Genomic DNA, 15271 nt, shown 5'->3' on the forward strand with positions numbered 1-15271 from the left:
GGAGTGTCCCATGAAGTGTTGCTCCTATCAGACAGAGAGTGGCTGTGGAGCAGTGCCAGACCCTGCGCTGTCATCATTTCATGGTTCAGCTCCATTCCTGGGGTAAAGTGGCTGTGTGCTGATGGGGTGGGCTGTACCAACGGCTTCCCAGTTGCAGAGCCATGGAAAACCGTGGGATTAATGAGTCTCACGTTGGCACGTGGAGCAGTGACTCTTCCTTGGACTGCTAAGCATGTCAGGAGGTCTCACACATGTTCCCGAGCAGAACAGGTCCTAAAGCACCACAGAGATGTTTCTTCCATCATCTGCCAGCTGGGTCAGGCAGGTGCTTTAACCCTGAAGAGTCTGGGTACCTGGGGAGCCTGGACTGGCAGCCTCTAAGGGGCGTTGGAGGAACAGAGAGACTCTCTCGAAGGAGTCTGTGGGAAGCCTGTGAGACACTGACTTGTGTGGGCCAATCTAGGCCCCAGGTTGGTAGATCTGGTGCTGAAACACCCTTTTTCTGTAGTCAGGCTGTATTGCTGCAGAGGTTGGTAAAAATGCTCTTGAGACAGCACGGCCTTCCCTGGGCCTGGTCTGCTGTTGCCAGTGGACCTGAGGGGTCCTGTCAGGATCACCATTCAGGGCTGACAGTGGGAGCATGGTGAGATGCTGTCCCTTGAGTGGTGCAAGACATGGTTTGGTTGAGCAGGAGAGGAGAGAGACAGATGGCCTTCCACGTGGGAAGGGTGATTGGGAACGCTTCAGTTACTGTGATGTCCAGCTCCACCTTCTCCCATACAGCTGCATGCTTTGCCACCTTTGTTAACTGTGCCAGATTTCACAAGTTGGATGCTCAGATGCATTCTGGCTCTAAAGGCCCCTCCATAACACCTTACTGTGGCCTCCTCCAGACAGCCGCTCACTCACTTCCTCCTCAGACATCTCACCCATTACCCCGTCCCTGGGGCTTTGGCTGTGCCCTGCTGCTCTACCTGCTCCCTTGTATGACCCTTCACTGGAGCAAACAGGTGCTATGTGTCTTTGCCTCCAAGTCATCCTCTGTCCATGAGTCAAGGCATCACCGTGTATGCAAAGCCAAAGGCTTTCTCTTGCCACCCTTCCACCTGTGATTGGCACTTCTGTCCACAGCTCTGTGAGGAACCCAGGGAGAGATGGATTTTGTACTGCTGCCAACGCCTAATCCTGGCTCAGATATGTCACCTTGCTGAGGCTTCTGTCATTGTTGTAAGCTCATCTGTTAGACACACAGGAGAACTTGAACAGGCTTGAAATCTCTGTAGAGTTGTAAGGGTCAGTGATCTGTATCTGTCTTGGCATTGCAACATCACTCTAGAGCAAGAGTTAGTTGAGCAGCTCCAGAGCTGTGGAGGTGTGCCTAGGGAACCTTGCAGTGCCAACTGCCTTGCTGCTGGTTCCTGTTCCAGGGAAAGTGTGACATCAGGGAAGTGGACTTGCTTGTGCCAAGGGCAGGGGAAGCATCCTTACACATTATTCCTAATCCCCTTCCTCCGCTCTCTTCAGTAGCAACGGGGTAAATCCTGCCTGTGATCCAGAAGCTGCCACTGCACCGGTAACCAGGGAGGTGTTGAGGGATGGACAAGGACAGCAGCTAGGACAGCCCGGAGATGCAGAGGAAACAGCAGATCCCACTGGTGGCTCTCGTGGGAACGAGGTACTGGCTGCCTGAGATGAGAAACAGCCCTGGGGGCTGGAGCGGGGTAGTACCAGTGGGAAGGGGGCTTGGCAGGAGCTGCTCACCAGGCAGGGTGTGAGGGGCCCTGGGGTTGGGCATCACAGTGCAGCTGCCCAAACATGTTGGCATGAGAGCCAGCTGGAGCGTGTCAGGTATTCATGTGAGCGTGCCCCAACTCTGCTGCTGCTGGGACTGTGCACCTCTCACTCTGTGATTCAGCTCCCACAGAGGCTGTTAGCACCAAGGACCACATACGTTGGTCACTGCAAACTAGCTGGCCCAGCAGGAGTGCCATGACCATCAGGATGTGAGAGCCCACAAGGAATCCTGGGCCCTTCCTTGATTGCTTTCTCCTGCCAAAACTCATACCGAGTCTTTCACATTTTCCTTACACTTGAGATGCAAGTTATCTTGCACTGATAATCACTGCCCTGTCTGCAGACTGCTGAAAGAAGCTGGTTTGTGGGACCACATTGTCAATCCTCCCTGCTAGCTTTTGGATCCACTGGCCACTTTTAGCCGAATTTAACCAGATACGTAAAGACTTGAAAGGAGTTAGGTTTGCACAAGCTTGTGAAAAGTAGCAAGAGAGAGGAGAGAAATCCAAATTAGGACTCCCAGCTGGAAGAAAAGGCTCTAATGTGAGCCCAACCCGATTATTAGACATCAGAGAATCCACACAAGAGGGAGCGCCCCAGGCAACCAAGCTTCATGAATTCTGCTGCTCGCAAAACAGCTGTTTATTTAGGTGCTGCAAAGCCTGTGAGATTTTTCTGAGGCCCCAACACAGAACTCCCACCAGAGCTGTGAATCCAAATTGGGCTCAGTTCACTCCAGCCTGAAGAGAGAAGCAGCTCTGTCCAGTGTTGAAAGGGCTCTGACCCTGAGCTGTCTGACCGTGTGAGTCCTCATCCTCACCTTAACTCAACCTGGATGTTTGTAATGAGGACACTGGCCTCATCACCTGAGTGCTGGTAGTCCTCTGATGCCCTTTCTGTGATTCCCTGTGGGGAACATGCATGTCATCCTACAAGTGGTAAAATTTGTTGGGAAGGAGCCCAAGAGCATCTTGCCATGAAGAGCTGTGTGAGGGACCTTGTGCCCCGCTGGATGCAAGTGAGGAGCCCCAGCCCCCAGCAGGACACAGACTGCTCAGCTTCTGCCTGCCCTGCAGCACAGCCCTGGCCACCGTGCCTCCCCTCTCACCTTTTCTCTCCTACCAGGCAGTTCTCATTCACCCACAGACCTGCCCCTGCACTGATACCACGATCTTCTCGTTCCCCTGCCCAGCACCCTGCTGGTCTTTCCCTTCTGGTGCCCGAAGGTGAGCACGGAGAGCAGCTTTCTGCTCTGCCTGCAGTCGCTCTCGCTCTGTTGCCATCTGTCTGCCTTGCACCGCTCCTTCCCGTCCCTTTCCTGTGTTTGGAGGCACCGTAAGGACACAGCGAATGAATGGGGCATGATCCTCCCTTGTAAAAGGATGGCTGTCCAGGACGCCAGCAGCTGTGCCACAAAAATTCCCTGCAGCAGACATTTATTGAATGCAAAGCGATACCTGCAAGCTGATAGAAAACCTTCAGCTCTCAGACCTGCCTACAGCAGCTCACCTCCTGTGCTGTGTCCACCCTGTCAGACAACCTGATGCAAGGCCAGCCCCTGACCTAGGGAGCTTAGGGTTTCACTGGAGAAAACATTAACCCCCCGGACAGGCATGTTTGCCCAGGCTGGTCTCATTGCCACAATGTGTCCTTGTCAGCTCTCATTATGCTCCCAGCACAAGTCAATACCTCCTGCTCTGGACACTCTGCTGCAAACACATTTCTGAAAGCTCCTGCCATTGCAGCACACCTCTGTGGAATCAGCAGCTGTGCATGGACACTGCTTGGAGCACCTGTGACAACCAGGCTGGGCACACAATGTCCCTGTCAACCTGAGCCATATGGAGTATCTATTCACGGCATAACCAAGCTGCCTGACTCACAGCATCTATCCAAGGTGCAACCTAGTCAGTCCAAAATAGTCCCACAAGGTAAGAGCATCAAAACAGCCATGTTTGGCCATCTCTCTGTGTTGTCTCTCCCAAAATGGCCAGTTTTGATTGCTTAGTGGGGGAGCATAAGAAACAAGGCATGTGTAACTTGCTCCTTCTCCCACTTTTCAGCATCAATGCAAATACATGGTTGTTCTTGGGCTGTTGCATTTACTAACTTCCAGTGGAGCTATCCGTCCCAAATGGATCAAAACCTTGTTTGAAGCCAAATACACTTTTGGCCTCTGCAGTATCCTGAGCAATTTGTTCCAGTATGCCCTCTTCCTTTAGTTTGTTTCAACTCTACTGCTTGTTCGTTTCTGAGCTACAAACCTTCCTAGCAGCCCTTGCACCCTGCCCCTCCCCAGAGCTCCTACTTCCAAGAATTAGGGAAGAAAGTTTCTTTGCTAATAAACCAGTACCTGCCCCATTGCCAAGGAGAAAGTGTGGTTAGAGGAAAAATTGCTTGCTCAGCAAATAGAAAAAATAAAAAGAACTAAGGGGTATTTGATCCCCTTATGTTTGTCCACGATACAGAAGGAAGCCCACTACTGCTCAAGGTGCAGCTGCACTCGCATACTCCACACGTGGCAAAAAACAAAGCGAGGTGCAGGGAGCAGGGAATGCCATTGCTGCAGCATGGAGGTAGCTGGAACAATCCTCTAGGACTTGCCTTGGAGCGGTTGGCAGGAGCACAGGATGCAAAATGCATTAGTTTCTAACAGATGTTTGATTCCAGGTGTTACACCTCCTTTGAACTCTCCCTTCGTACATGAACGATGCTTGTTTGTTTGGAGGGCTGGGAGATGCACCGGTTTGAGAACATTAGGATTTGAAATACATCCGTGGTGTGAGCTGTAGCTGAGGGAAAGGCTCAGGAGAAGGGCAGATCCTGCTGCGCTCTCCCCTCCGCAGGCAGGGCGGTTGGGCTCACTTTTGGAATGTTATGGAGCATGTTAGAGCACAACAGGCAGATGGGGAGAAGGAGAGATTCAACTCCCTGGCTGGGTTAGAGACCCTGCTCAGACCCTCAGGAACCCCAACCCCTTATCAGACAGGCGGATGTCCCTGAACTGTTCCCGGTGAGGGGAGGTGTGCTGCATATTAGGAGATGATAAGGGTACACAATACCAAGCCCAGTGACTTTGCTGTCCCGAATACCGAGACAGCCCAACCTTCCTCAGGAGCCCCATACAGACTGTTTGCTTTCCATCCCAAGGCTCTGATAACCTCCCAGGTCTGTCTAGCTGACAGCCTGGAGAGCCGTGGCAGCTCCCTACACATCCCCTGCCCGCTCTTTGCCCCTCTGAGTGCTAGAACAGAGGAAGCAGAGGGGTCCAAGTCCTACTGCCTGGGTCCTGGGCAAAGCCCTGTTGGCCACAGCCCTGCTTGCCCAGTAGAGCCTGCCCAGCTCCAGCCACCACACAACCTGAGTTTCCAAACATCCTGGAAACTCTCAGCCCTTTGCAGCCACAAGCCCAAAGGAGCAACAGCTTCTTTTAAGGGTTTTCCCCGAAGCAACCCCTGTCGTGTAACAGCTGATCTTTGCCCCTCTGGAGTGCTGTGCTCCACGGAGTCTGCCTTTAATTCCCCGGGAGGCTGATTAGCTGATAACTGCAGTTTGGAAGGGCACTGTTGGCTCCAAGTGCCCAAGCCTCCCTCCCTGTATTTCCACCTCTTTTCTCAGTGCTGCACATGTACATAGGAAATAATTCCTCCATGCCCTGAACTGGGACTAGGCTTGCTCTGTCATAAGGCACCTGATAGTGAACAAAGGTGACGAGGTACAAACACACACACGTTTACAGGCACTCCCACGTGAAGTGGGGACAGTGGCTCTGGCTTCAGCTCCTCAGCTCTGCTGCCTGTCCCCCCTAAGGGGAACAAGGGTAGGCAAGGAGCTCTCACCTGCGCATGCAGGGAAACGCCAGCACTGTGACTACACTCAGGGATCCCCAAGGCACAGCCCAATTCCAGGTGACACTGGAAACGGCTTAATGGGGAATGCGGGGACAGAGCTTGGAGCAGTATTGCCTCACCCCAGGAAGTGAGGCTGTACATGGCCAACAGCTGAGCCTACAGCCGGACGCCATCAGTGCTGCTGCCCCGGCTCATCCATTTCTTCCAGCACAAGCTTGCTCCCTGCAGAAATCCTGCCCCGTTCAGACACCTGGAGTGCTTCTCTCTTCAACCCCTCCACACCTGCCTTGCTCTGCAGCGTCACTTTTGCCTCTGATACTTGGAGCCCACCTGCTTGCACTGGCTGCAGCCTGCTAAAGATTCCCAGCTAAGACCAGATGCAAACTCAGTGCAAACACGGATGAAGCTTTTCCAGATTCCTTCCATAACCTCCCATGCTAGGGCTGCCAGAAGGAAGAGGTGAAGGGCTCTCCCTCTGCATCCCAAAGCTCTCTCTGTAGGATAAGGCTGTTTCCAGCAAAAGTTACTCACATGCAAAAGAAGTTTCATGACTAAATCTCTGCATCCTCCATGCCTCCCTCCATCCATGCTGTACAGACTGCTCCCTGAGTCATTTCAACTTCCCACACCGGCGAGCAGCGTGCCTTACCTGTTGCAACAGGAGAGACCTCTCCTGAAGTTTACTGCCTCTCTGCTCCCTCCGCTGAAAATCCTCTCCCGCAGCAGCACGTGGCTGGCTGCTGGGGGTCCATGGTGCTTGCAGATCAGAGGAGAGGGCTCCGACAAACTCCTGCAAGAAGGGATTTTCCTGGCTGAAACTCCGGCAGCACCGGTCGGGAGCAGCAAGGGAGAAAGTTGCGGGGGGTGGAACTCCCTCGCTGAAGAACCAGCCCTTCCGTGACGGGCTGGAGGTGGAGGAAGAGGAGAGGCATCGCCCTCTCCCTCGCTGGAGAAGTGAAGTTGTGTGTGCGCGTGTGTCTGTCAGAGCTGGGCAAGGACCCAAGCCTTAGAGCCAAATAATTGCAGAGCTTTTTACTGTTAGATTAACTAGTATTGCCATGAAATCCAGGACCTCAACTGCAGGGGGGTGGTGGGGGGGGGGGGTTGGGATATGTCAGGTAAATCCCTCCGACACACCTGAAAAACCCAAAGATTGTTTTTTAACTAGCTGCCAGGTGGGTGTTGTAAGGAGGGATGGGGAGAAGGGGGTGGGGGAAACCTGAATCTGCCCTCAGAGCAGCTGCGTGAGGAGAGGCACTTTGAAGGTTGTTGCTGTTGTTTGTGTTGGGGGAGCCCCCAGAAACCCCGACTGCCGCCAATAAGCCCCAGGGTGCTCAGTGCTGCACAGGCAGAGGATGAAAAGGTGGTCCCTGTCCTGAAAAGGCGGGAGGCAGAGAAAGGAGAGGGAGGCAGCCAGGGGAGATGGCAGCACAGGGAGACCAAACAATGCATGGGAGCTTTGGGGGGGTTTTCTTGGTACAGAAAGAGCATCCTGACTGTGGGGGTGTTCTTCAGGGCCGGACCAAAGTGAAACGACATGGACCCTGATGAGGGTAGCTTCAGTCCTCTTTTGTTCCAGTCTCCTTCCCTCTCCCCTCCTCTTTCCATCCCAAACCCCAGTAAATACTAACATACCCCCTTTGGATTGCAATGAAGTTTGAACAGATGCAGGGGTAGGTCTTAATGTTCAGGTTTAGGTGAAGTTTCCCCTGCCTCCATTGTGTTTTTGCAGAAGAAATTACCAGAAAGCTTTATGTATGGTTTTAGGAAAACAAAACCAAGTAAAGAATATGGAAACTTGACAATTTTAACTTTAAACTGCATAGGTGCCCAGCTGCTCCTTGTGAGGCTCCATGCAGGGGACATTGATGACAGTGAGCACAGGAGCGAGTGGAGAAGAGAGACAGAGCCCATTAACATCCCGTTTGAGGAGGAGTGGTTTGTGCAAACCTGCACCTTACTGGTCACTAGAAATACCCTGGGACAGCAGGCTATGGATCTTCTGGCCACACATACAGTCTCAACTGAAACCTGTCTCAAACTAGATGCTATCAAATGAAATCACACACCACATGATTTCATGGTGCAAATCCAAAAAGATGTGAAGAAGTTGACCCATGATGTATTGAACTGTTTAGGGTTGTTGGTGGAGGTGAGTGAGAGTAATATGGTAAATTCATCAGAAAATGCAGTTTTGCTGGAATCAAAATTGGTCAGGAATTTAGATTAAATCTAGGAAACAGTTTGTACCAGGAATGAGAGAGGAAATGTGCACAGTGTGGTGAGACTGAATATCTCCCTGGGGTCACCATGGGACAGTGCAGGATTGGGAACTCTACTAGCTTTTGTGCTAGTGTTCATGTTGGGTGCTCTGCTCACAGCATCCTAACTCCACTTGGAAAATGATTTCAAGCCCGTTCAGGCCAAGAAATAGTTTGAATTGAATGAATTGAATGGGAAGAAGGCAGAAATCCAGTTGGATTTACACTTGCAGCTTGTCCATTTTTCCAGCTGGTTTATTCAGATGACTTGTAGGGGAACGTGCAGTGAAGTTTTGAGGAATCTAAAAGTGACAGTAGAGATAATAGTACTCTGATATTGCAAATCAGCTCTTCTTTAAGATGTCTCATGAGAGGAGGCCAGGTGATCAGTCATTAATGGCAATGGGAGGTGCATTTGGGAGGAATGAAAGGAAAAGTTCCTTCATGCAGCTGCGTGTCTCGCAGCCGTGGAAGGCGAGAAAATCAGGTACTGGTGGCTGGATTTCAGTGGGGCTGACGCAGGGCTCGGAACAATACTTGTATTATATTTAGACATACCAAGGTACAAGTGAGCAAACCTCTGGCTTCAGGGCATCAGCTGATTGCTACAAGAACCAGCATTTCCCTATGTTTGGAGCCTTTCACAACTGGCCAGGTGCCTTGTTCCTTTTGCTTGTGTCTGGAGCAGTGGGGACTCCTGGAGACACTGGATTCGGGGACTTGGTCTCATCTGGTGTAGCAAGGTGTGAACCCTCAGCTAGTGCTGATCTCAGCAAGGCAAGACAATACCAAATGTACCAGATGGTTTAATAATAAGAAATGTTGCCTTTCCTAATAAATCACGGCAGTGGGGTGAGCAGCAATCTAGCTATGGGGAAGAGACCCCAAAATCCTGATATTATATTATCCTCATATCATATTAATAGTTAGCTAGGACACTAAGATGGACTCTTGCTTTCCATACAAAGGCGAACATGGTCTCTTAGGGCCCATTTAGATTGATTACTATCTCAATGATCCAGGAAGGACAAAAAGCACACAAGAACTTCTCCAGAGGTCCAGAGAAGCTGTTAATTCTGTATCAGTGGTGGGTGAGAGCCTGGGACTGGTGAAAACTTTCTGGCTCTGCCTCCTTAGCTCTCCTGCTTAACTTGAAGTCAGGCTGGGTTGGGAAAAAAAGTGTTGTGTTTATCCCAACAAGCAACTCCTGCTCCTGCAGAAAGGGGTGGGTTGCAGAATTATCTGTGATTGCAAGCAGAGAGGATTGGCCTGGCTTAGGGAACTGTGCCAGGAGGAAAGAAAGAAGATGGAGCTGTGCATGATGCCTGGCTTTGCCCTGAGTCCTTCTTCACACTGCTCAGGCAGTCAGTCAAACAAGCCAACAAAAGCTTCCTAAGCTGGTGTCAACATTACATGCCACCATGTCCCACTGTCGGGATCTCACGCCATCAGATGCAATGGGACCTTTTCCAGGGTGCAGGAAATGCCAGAGCTCCATCACTTGGCTGGCAAGGGCGCTCTTTTCTCCTTAATCAAGGGGAGAGATTTTATTTCCTGGTTCCACCCAAGATCTCCATGTGATAAAGACAAGATGTTCTGCTGTGGGTTACCTGCACACAAAGTTTTGCAGTGAGGCAGCATGTTCAGGCTGGGGTAAGGAAATCACCATGGGCCTCTCTGGACCAACAAGAAGCACTTATAGGGGCCTCCCTGCCATTGGCTGTACCTACTCACTGCCCTGGGGACCAGACCTGCCTGCCTCCTGAAGACATGCCTGCAGGCCCATCTTCCAGCTTATTCTCCTAAACATATGCCCTTCCTGGCCAGCACTTGTGACTGGCCCCACTGAGGTGTTGCCTCCGTGGACCTGGAGGTCAGGGCATTGCTGTTGAGATGTGGCACTGGATTGTTTCTCTAAACCCTTCTGCCCTCAGAAACAGACATGATGGGGTGACCCCTTTGATCATCCCTCCTGAGGGTCTGGCACCCTTTGGGCGAGCTGGCCCACCCAGTATCTGGAATGCTTCAGCTGTTGTGTTGAGAGTGGGCAGCCAGACTCCTGGTGGGCACTTCCTAAACAATCCCAGCTCTCATTGCTATCCCATGATATATCAGTCCACCTCCAAATCTACAGCAAATGTCCACTCAGGGGTGTGCTGGGATCTGTGAGTTACCTCCCTCGGGGACAAACAACTTCGGTTTCCCCTTTGCAAAAATTAGAGCTGGTCTGTGTGTCTGGCCCTTCAGCCCCAGCATCTGCTACACTGCACTGCTCTGTGGGTATGTTTGCATGGGAACGTGCAGGGACTTGCAAGGGAAGGGGCGATTATCTGCCTGGAACGGCGGCAGCGTTTTCCCCAACAAGCGTGAGCGTGTGCTGGGGGCGGGGAGGATCCAGCCCTGTGTAGGGATCGGCTCCCTGTGCTGTGTCTGTACTGCAACCTCCTTGACCAGCGCTGATGGTAACCCTCCCTGAGCTGCTCCAGTGAGTCAGGATTGTTCCCATGGAGCTGCAAACCGCCCTACAGGCATTATCCATGGGGGAATGAGGGGGGTGCTGTTTCAAGAGGGATATCTGGGTTGCATCTGTCATCTCCTTGGAATCTCCCAAGGGGCAGAGCGTGGATCCATCTCTCCCTTTCCAGTGGACTCTCCCAGGGGTAATAAAACCCCCTGAATCGCAAACCCAATTCTCACTCTGGTACTCATCCTTTATACCTAATGCAAATTTGAACTGGGATTTCCTTAGACCAGCTCCAGGTTATCCTCGCCTGAGGTCCAACAGGAGTCCACTGATGAGTAGATTTGACTCAGGCCACCCATCATACTTAGTTTTGGGAATAGAGACTGGTGCTGGTCCTCTGGTCTCTCCTACACTCAGTGTAGGCTCCCGCAAGTCACCTTTGTGAGGCTGAATGCCCTGTAGTCCCTGCCCTTAGCCCATGGAGCTCATGCTGAGTCAGGTCCCCCACTCCACAAGGCTGTTGTGTGGGACAGATCAAACGCAACAGATGACTAAGAGTGAAGTACTTGAGATTGTTGGCAGTGTTGGACTGGAATCCAAGTCTCTTTGGGCCCTTTGTGGGGTAATATCGACTGCTGTGGCACGCTCCCCTCGTTGGCTTCTCACCAAGGATGATGCATGCTGATTCCTACAGGGCACTGCTGACAGATCCCTTGCCCCTTTAAAAGAGATGAAGTCATCTGCCTCCGAAGCCATCTGGCACCAGGACAGTCAGAAGCTCAGCGCAACAGAAGGCTGGGATGTCAGCCCGCGGAGGGGATGTCATCGCTCTACAGACAGATGGGACCCCGATGGGATGGGGCGAGATGCTGTGCGAGGCCCCAGGAAGAAGGTTCGGTGTTGCAGGGAAGGCAACGAAGACCTGCCGGCAGAGTCCCGGGTTGTGCCATGGACCCACTTCCATTGTCTGTGCCGAGCGGAGCCCCCCTGGGAGTTGGGAGCTGTGCATTGTCCTGGGAAGACAACGGGCTGTACCACAGCTCTCGTCACGGGGTGAGCTAGCGAGTCAGCGTGTCTCCTCCTCCCCCTCATCCGTGTGCACAGAGCAGGCATTAGCTCATCCCGAGCCAATGGTCCTGTGCCGGATGGCTGATCTCATCGCTGGCGGGGCTGGCGGTGACTGAATCCGGAGCCGCGTGTGACTGCGCTCTCCGCGGGGCGGCCGTCGGGACAGCGTGGGGAGTGGAGTCACCATGGCCCTGCAAGGCATGGGGAAATGATCTCAAGCAAAACTGCCCACCAGACTTGAGTGGGTGGTGGGGGAAGAGGCAAACTCCTTGCCAGCGTGCCGAGGGAACAGCCTCTCACTTCCAGGTCTGGCAGCAGGTTTCTCTCTCAGTTTCTGAGGTAGTATCACTGACCATTCCCAGGATGCCTCTTGTATCACAGACTCCTTAATCCTCCCAACTTAATTAGTGCAGGAGCTGGTCCTCTTCACAGGACTTTGCTAGGTCATGCTATTGTCCACTAGGAATGTGCCAGGCCACCATAAGTCTTTCTCAGGTTACTACACTAGACCCCCTTCTCCCCAGCGTGCACTGCAAGGCATGGTGGCTTCCAGCCAAAGCAGGGACCCAGTAAGTCTCTCCTCATGACCCAGTTTCTCAGGAAGGAGCTGGGGCTGTAATGGGCTGGATTAACACAGAAATGGCTCTCCATTGCCCTGGCTGCAAACCTAAGCTTCAGCTTGGTGTTTGTATAGAAGGAAGAGAGAGTGGGGGTGGAAGTGGAGAATGGTGGAGGGGACAACAGAGAAACAGGTTGGGTCTGTACTAGGACATGGGGAAAGAGGACAATGAGTTAATTTGTTTAAAGGGTAGAGCAAGGATGAGAGGTTAAATCACAACCCCATAAGTTCAAGTGTCTCTCTGGAGAGAATGAAGCATTCCCAGAAGATGACTGTCTCCCCTCACTGATGCCACACAACCAGCTTAGACTAGATATTTAACTTTTAGTCCAGTGCACTGGATGGCGTGTTGGGGATTGCACAGGCACTGGGAGATCAGGCACAGGCAGAGCAGGGTCTGCCCGCGCTCTTGCTTCACTCAGAGGTCTCTGGTTTGCCCAGCTCAAGCAGAAACCCTTTCAAAGTGTAGGTTAATTTTCAAGTGGGGAAATAACTTGTGTTTGTTCTGGTCTGGCCCGAAAAATCGTGGACCACAAACGCTTTTTCCCTAGGAAAGACCACTCCTCTACTGCTTTGTCTTTGGGAAAAATGTCCTGTTCTACTCCAGCCCAGATCCTTTGTACTCTCTCATCCTTTGCACTGCAGCGTGTAAATGTTTATCTGTTAATCTGTTAACCCTCAGTCCCAGATTTCCCTGCTCCCCTTTCAGATCCTCGCTGTTTACCACTTCTCCCTTGACTTCGTGCTGAGACCTGACGTCCAGTCTTGCCTGGCAGAGAAACCAGCCTGGAAGTTCCTTGCTCCAAGGGCATTATAAAGAGGCGCCATTGTGCAACGGAGCCTTGTACCAGGAATACAATCCATGTGATGATTATCTCGATACCATCCTCACTGAACCAGGGAAGCCTGAGCCAAAAGAAAAATTTAGAGCTAAACAGCTTTTGTTTACAGGAAGCCAGAGCACAGTGTCTGGGCTTGTACCAGTGTAGCAGGAGATGTTGCTATTGTCTCAGACTGCAAAATATTGATGGATGGTGTGTCCCTGAGATTTCCCAGGGATGTTGTAGGAGCAATTTCCCTAATTTCTGAAGCATCTTGTATAGCAGCCCAAGGGGGATGTTTCCTTTGGCTGACTGGACAACTGAGCAAGGGTCATCAGCTTTATTGACTGTTATGTTTGGCCATGATCACCACAGGCTTTGCAACCTCTGCAGCACTCTGTGTATTGGGACAGAAAAAAGCTGGTCTCAGGCATGTTGTAAAGGGCAGTGGCCACCAAGGGACACAGTACCAGCAGCCCAAATCACTGTGAGTTTGTACTACTGAACAAATCCACTGTCAAAACTCCCACTGATTCCTAACAGGGTAGCAAAGGAGAGGAGACAAACTTCTCTCCCAAGAGTGAAGCTACTTTTCAGGAGGTATTGTCTTCCTTCTGGGTTTACAAAACAATGGTCCCACAGGCAAAAAGCTGGTGGACTGCTCTGCAGAAAGGAGCAAAGAGCCTCATCTCCAAGGCTTGTCCTGCTCTGGGACAAGGCAACAAACAACTGAGAGAGAAAACCAAAATGTCTGACTGCTCTCCAGATGTGAAGAAGGGCTTGCCCACATCTGGCAGGGAGTGTTTCACAATGGGAACAGCTTTCCTCAGCCCTCGGCACACAGCTGAGGGTGGCTGTTGCACCCACAAACAGGATGGTCCAGTTCCTGTGGAGGCAGAAGATCTGTCTGGGCAGTTCGATGAGTCAGAGAACGTTTACCAAGACCTTTTTGTGTCAGGAAATGTGTTTTGATGAAAAAAGGAAGAAGTTAAAAATAAATTGGGAAAAAAAAAGAGGTGAAAAAGGAGAGAAATGCAGATTGCACAGGCATTTCCCCAACCCAAACAGCAAATCCTACTGCTGGGGACATGCAGCCTAGTTGGGACAGTCTGTTTGGGATTCACTGGTGACCCACTGCCTGCTTTGAAGTGAGCCACATTTGGTAATAGCCCATGGAGCTACAGGTAGGGCTTTGCCCATCGTTGAAGCACTTTGTACAAGCAGTTTGAGAGGTTTACCTTTGACTTGTGCTGCTCTGATCTTTATCAGTCCCGGGCTCCTTCCCATCATTTCTGGGATGGGGGAATGTGAATGTCTGTAGGGCTGACAGTCTTCTTGGTACAAAACTTGCGATAGGAGCAGGAGAGGCAGGGCCCCTGAGGTGTTGACCTGGGCCCATGACATCCCCCAGATGTCTGTCATCTCCCAGCATCTGCATCCTCCCAGGGAGGCAGGGGGATCTGTTAACCTCCTTTTCATTGCTGGAGACTGAGGCATGGAGTTGTTCAGCCATACCTACAAATATTTTAAGCCAAACAGGGATTAGGTGGGTGAGAAGGAGCAGAGGAGAAGGGGCCTGAGGACTTGGAGGTTTGGTGGGGACAGAAGACACAGGCTAGTGAAGGGCTGCCTTGGAATGTCAGCCTGTCCAACCTCCTTTGCAGAGGTAAACCCTCTGTTTTGCCATGGCTGGTGAAGGTGCTTACCAGCACTCTGTCCAGCAGATCTTTCCCCAGTGAGCTGGGCATAAGATCTCAAGCTGGGCTTGAGATGAAGGCTGGTTACATTGGTGGATAGCAAATACAACATCTCTTCAGCATTCTCTCTTAACACAGCTTTCCTGGTGTGCCTTGAACCTCTGGAAAATGTGTTCAGTGAGGCCATGCATGGGAAGGGGAAGGCAGCAGGCACCTCTTCTTTGCCTGTAACACCAGGCAACGTGTCCCTGAGAGGTGCCAGGGCTTTGCTCACGATGCTGACTCAGCCCCAGGGTGGTGGTACCCTCCGAGTGTCCCCAGAAAGGAAGTTTCTTCATTTTCTGCTATGACTGGGCTCTCTACCGTCGTTGTTGGGTTGGGGCTTTTGCTCTGAAGCAGCTCTGAGTCTCCACCCTTCCCTCCTCCCACTCATCTGTGCAGTTCAGGCATAGCATGGAGCAAGAGGAAGGGGCAACCTTCGTTAGAATAAATATGAGAGGCAGTCTGGCAGAAAGATAAACAGAAAAAGGGCTGGGCAGGAGGTGTGGAGAATCCCTAAAGCTGAGGGGCTTTGCATTAATTATCATATTAAAAGCAAAAATACCCATCTCCATTTTCATGCGCGTTCACTTTAAAAAGAAATAAAAATCCTGCTTAATTGCTCCACTTAATTCATTAAAGGATTAAGGCAAAGAC

At 51.6% G+C, this 15271-nt stretch overlaps 1 protein-coding gene across 1 annotated transcript in view; it reads right to left on the bottom strand.

The window, feature by feature from the left end:
- The window catches only part of FAT2 (FAT atypical cadherin 2), a 57010-nt gene extending 50671 nt beyond the window's left edge, over positions 1-6339 (bottom strand). Inside the window, exon 1 of the mRNA XM_027718248.2 lies at positions 6295-6339. The gene's annotated coding sequence lies outside the window, so the exon portion shown is untranslated. The remainder of the gene's footprint in view (positions 1-6294) is intronic.
- Positions 6340-15271: the final 8932 nt, after the last annotated feature.

The sequence above is a fragment of the Pipra filicauda genome, unplaced genomic scaffold (assembly GCF_003945595.2).
Source record: "Pipra filicauda isolate LSUMZ 115617 unplaced genomic scaffold, ASM394559v2 scaffold344_size1527164_pilon, whole genome shotgun sequence".
Lineage (NCBI taxonomy): Eukaryota > Metazoa > Chordata > Aves > Passeriformes > Pipridae > Pipra > Pipra filicauda.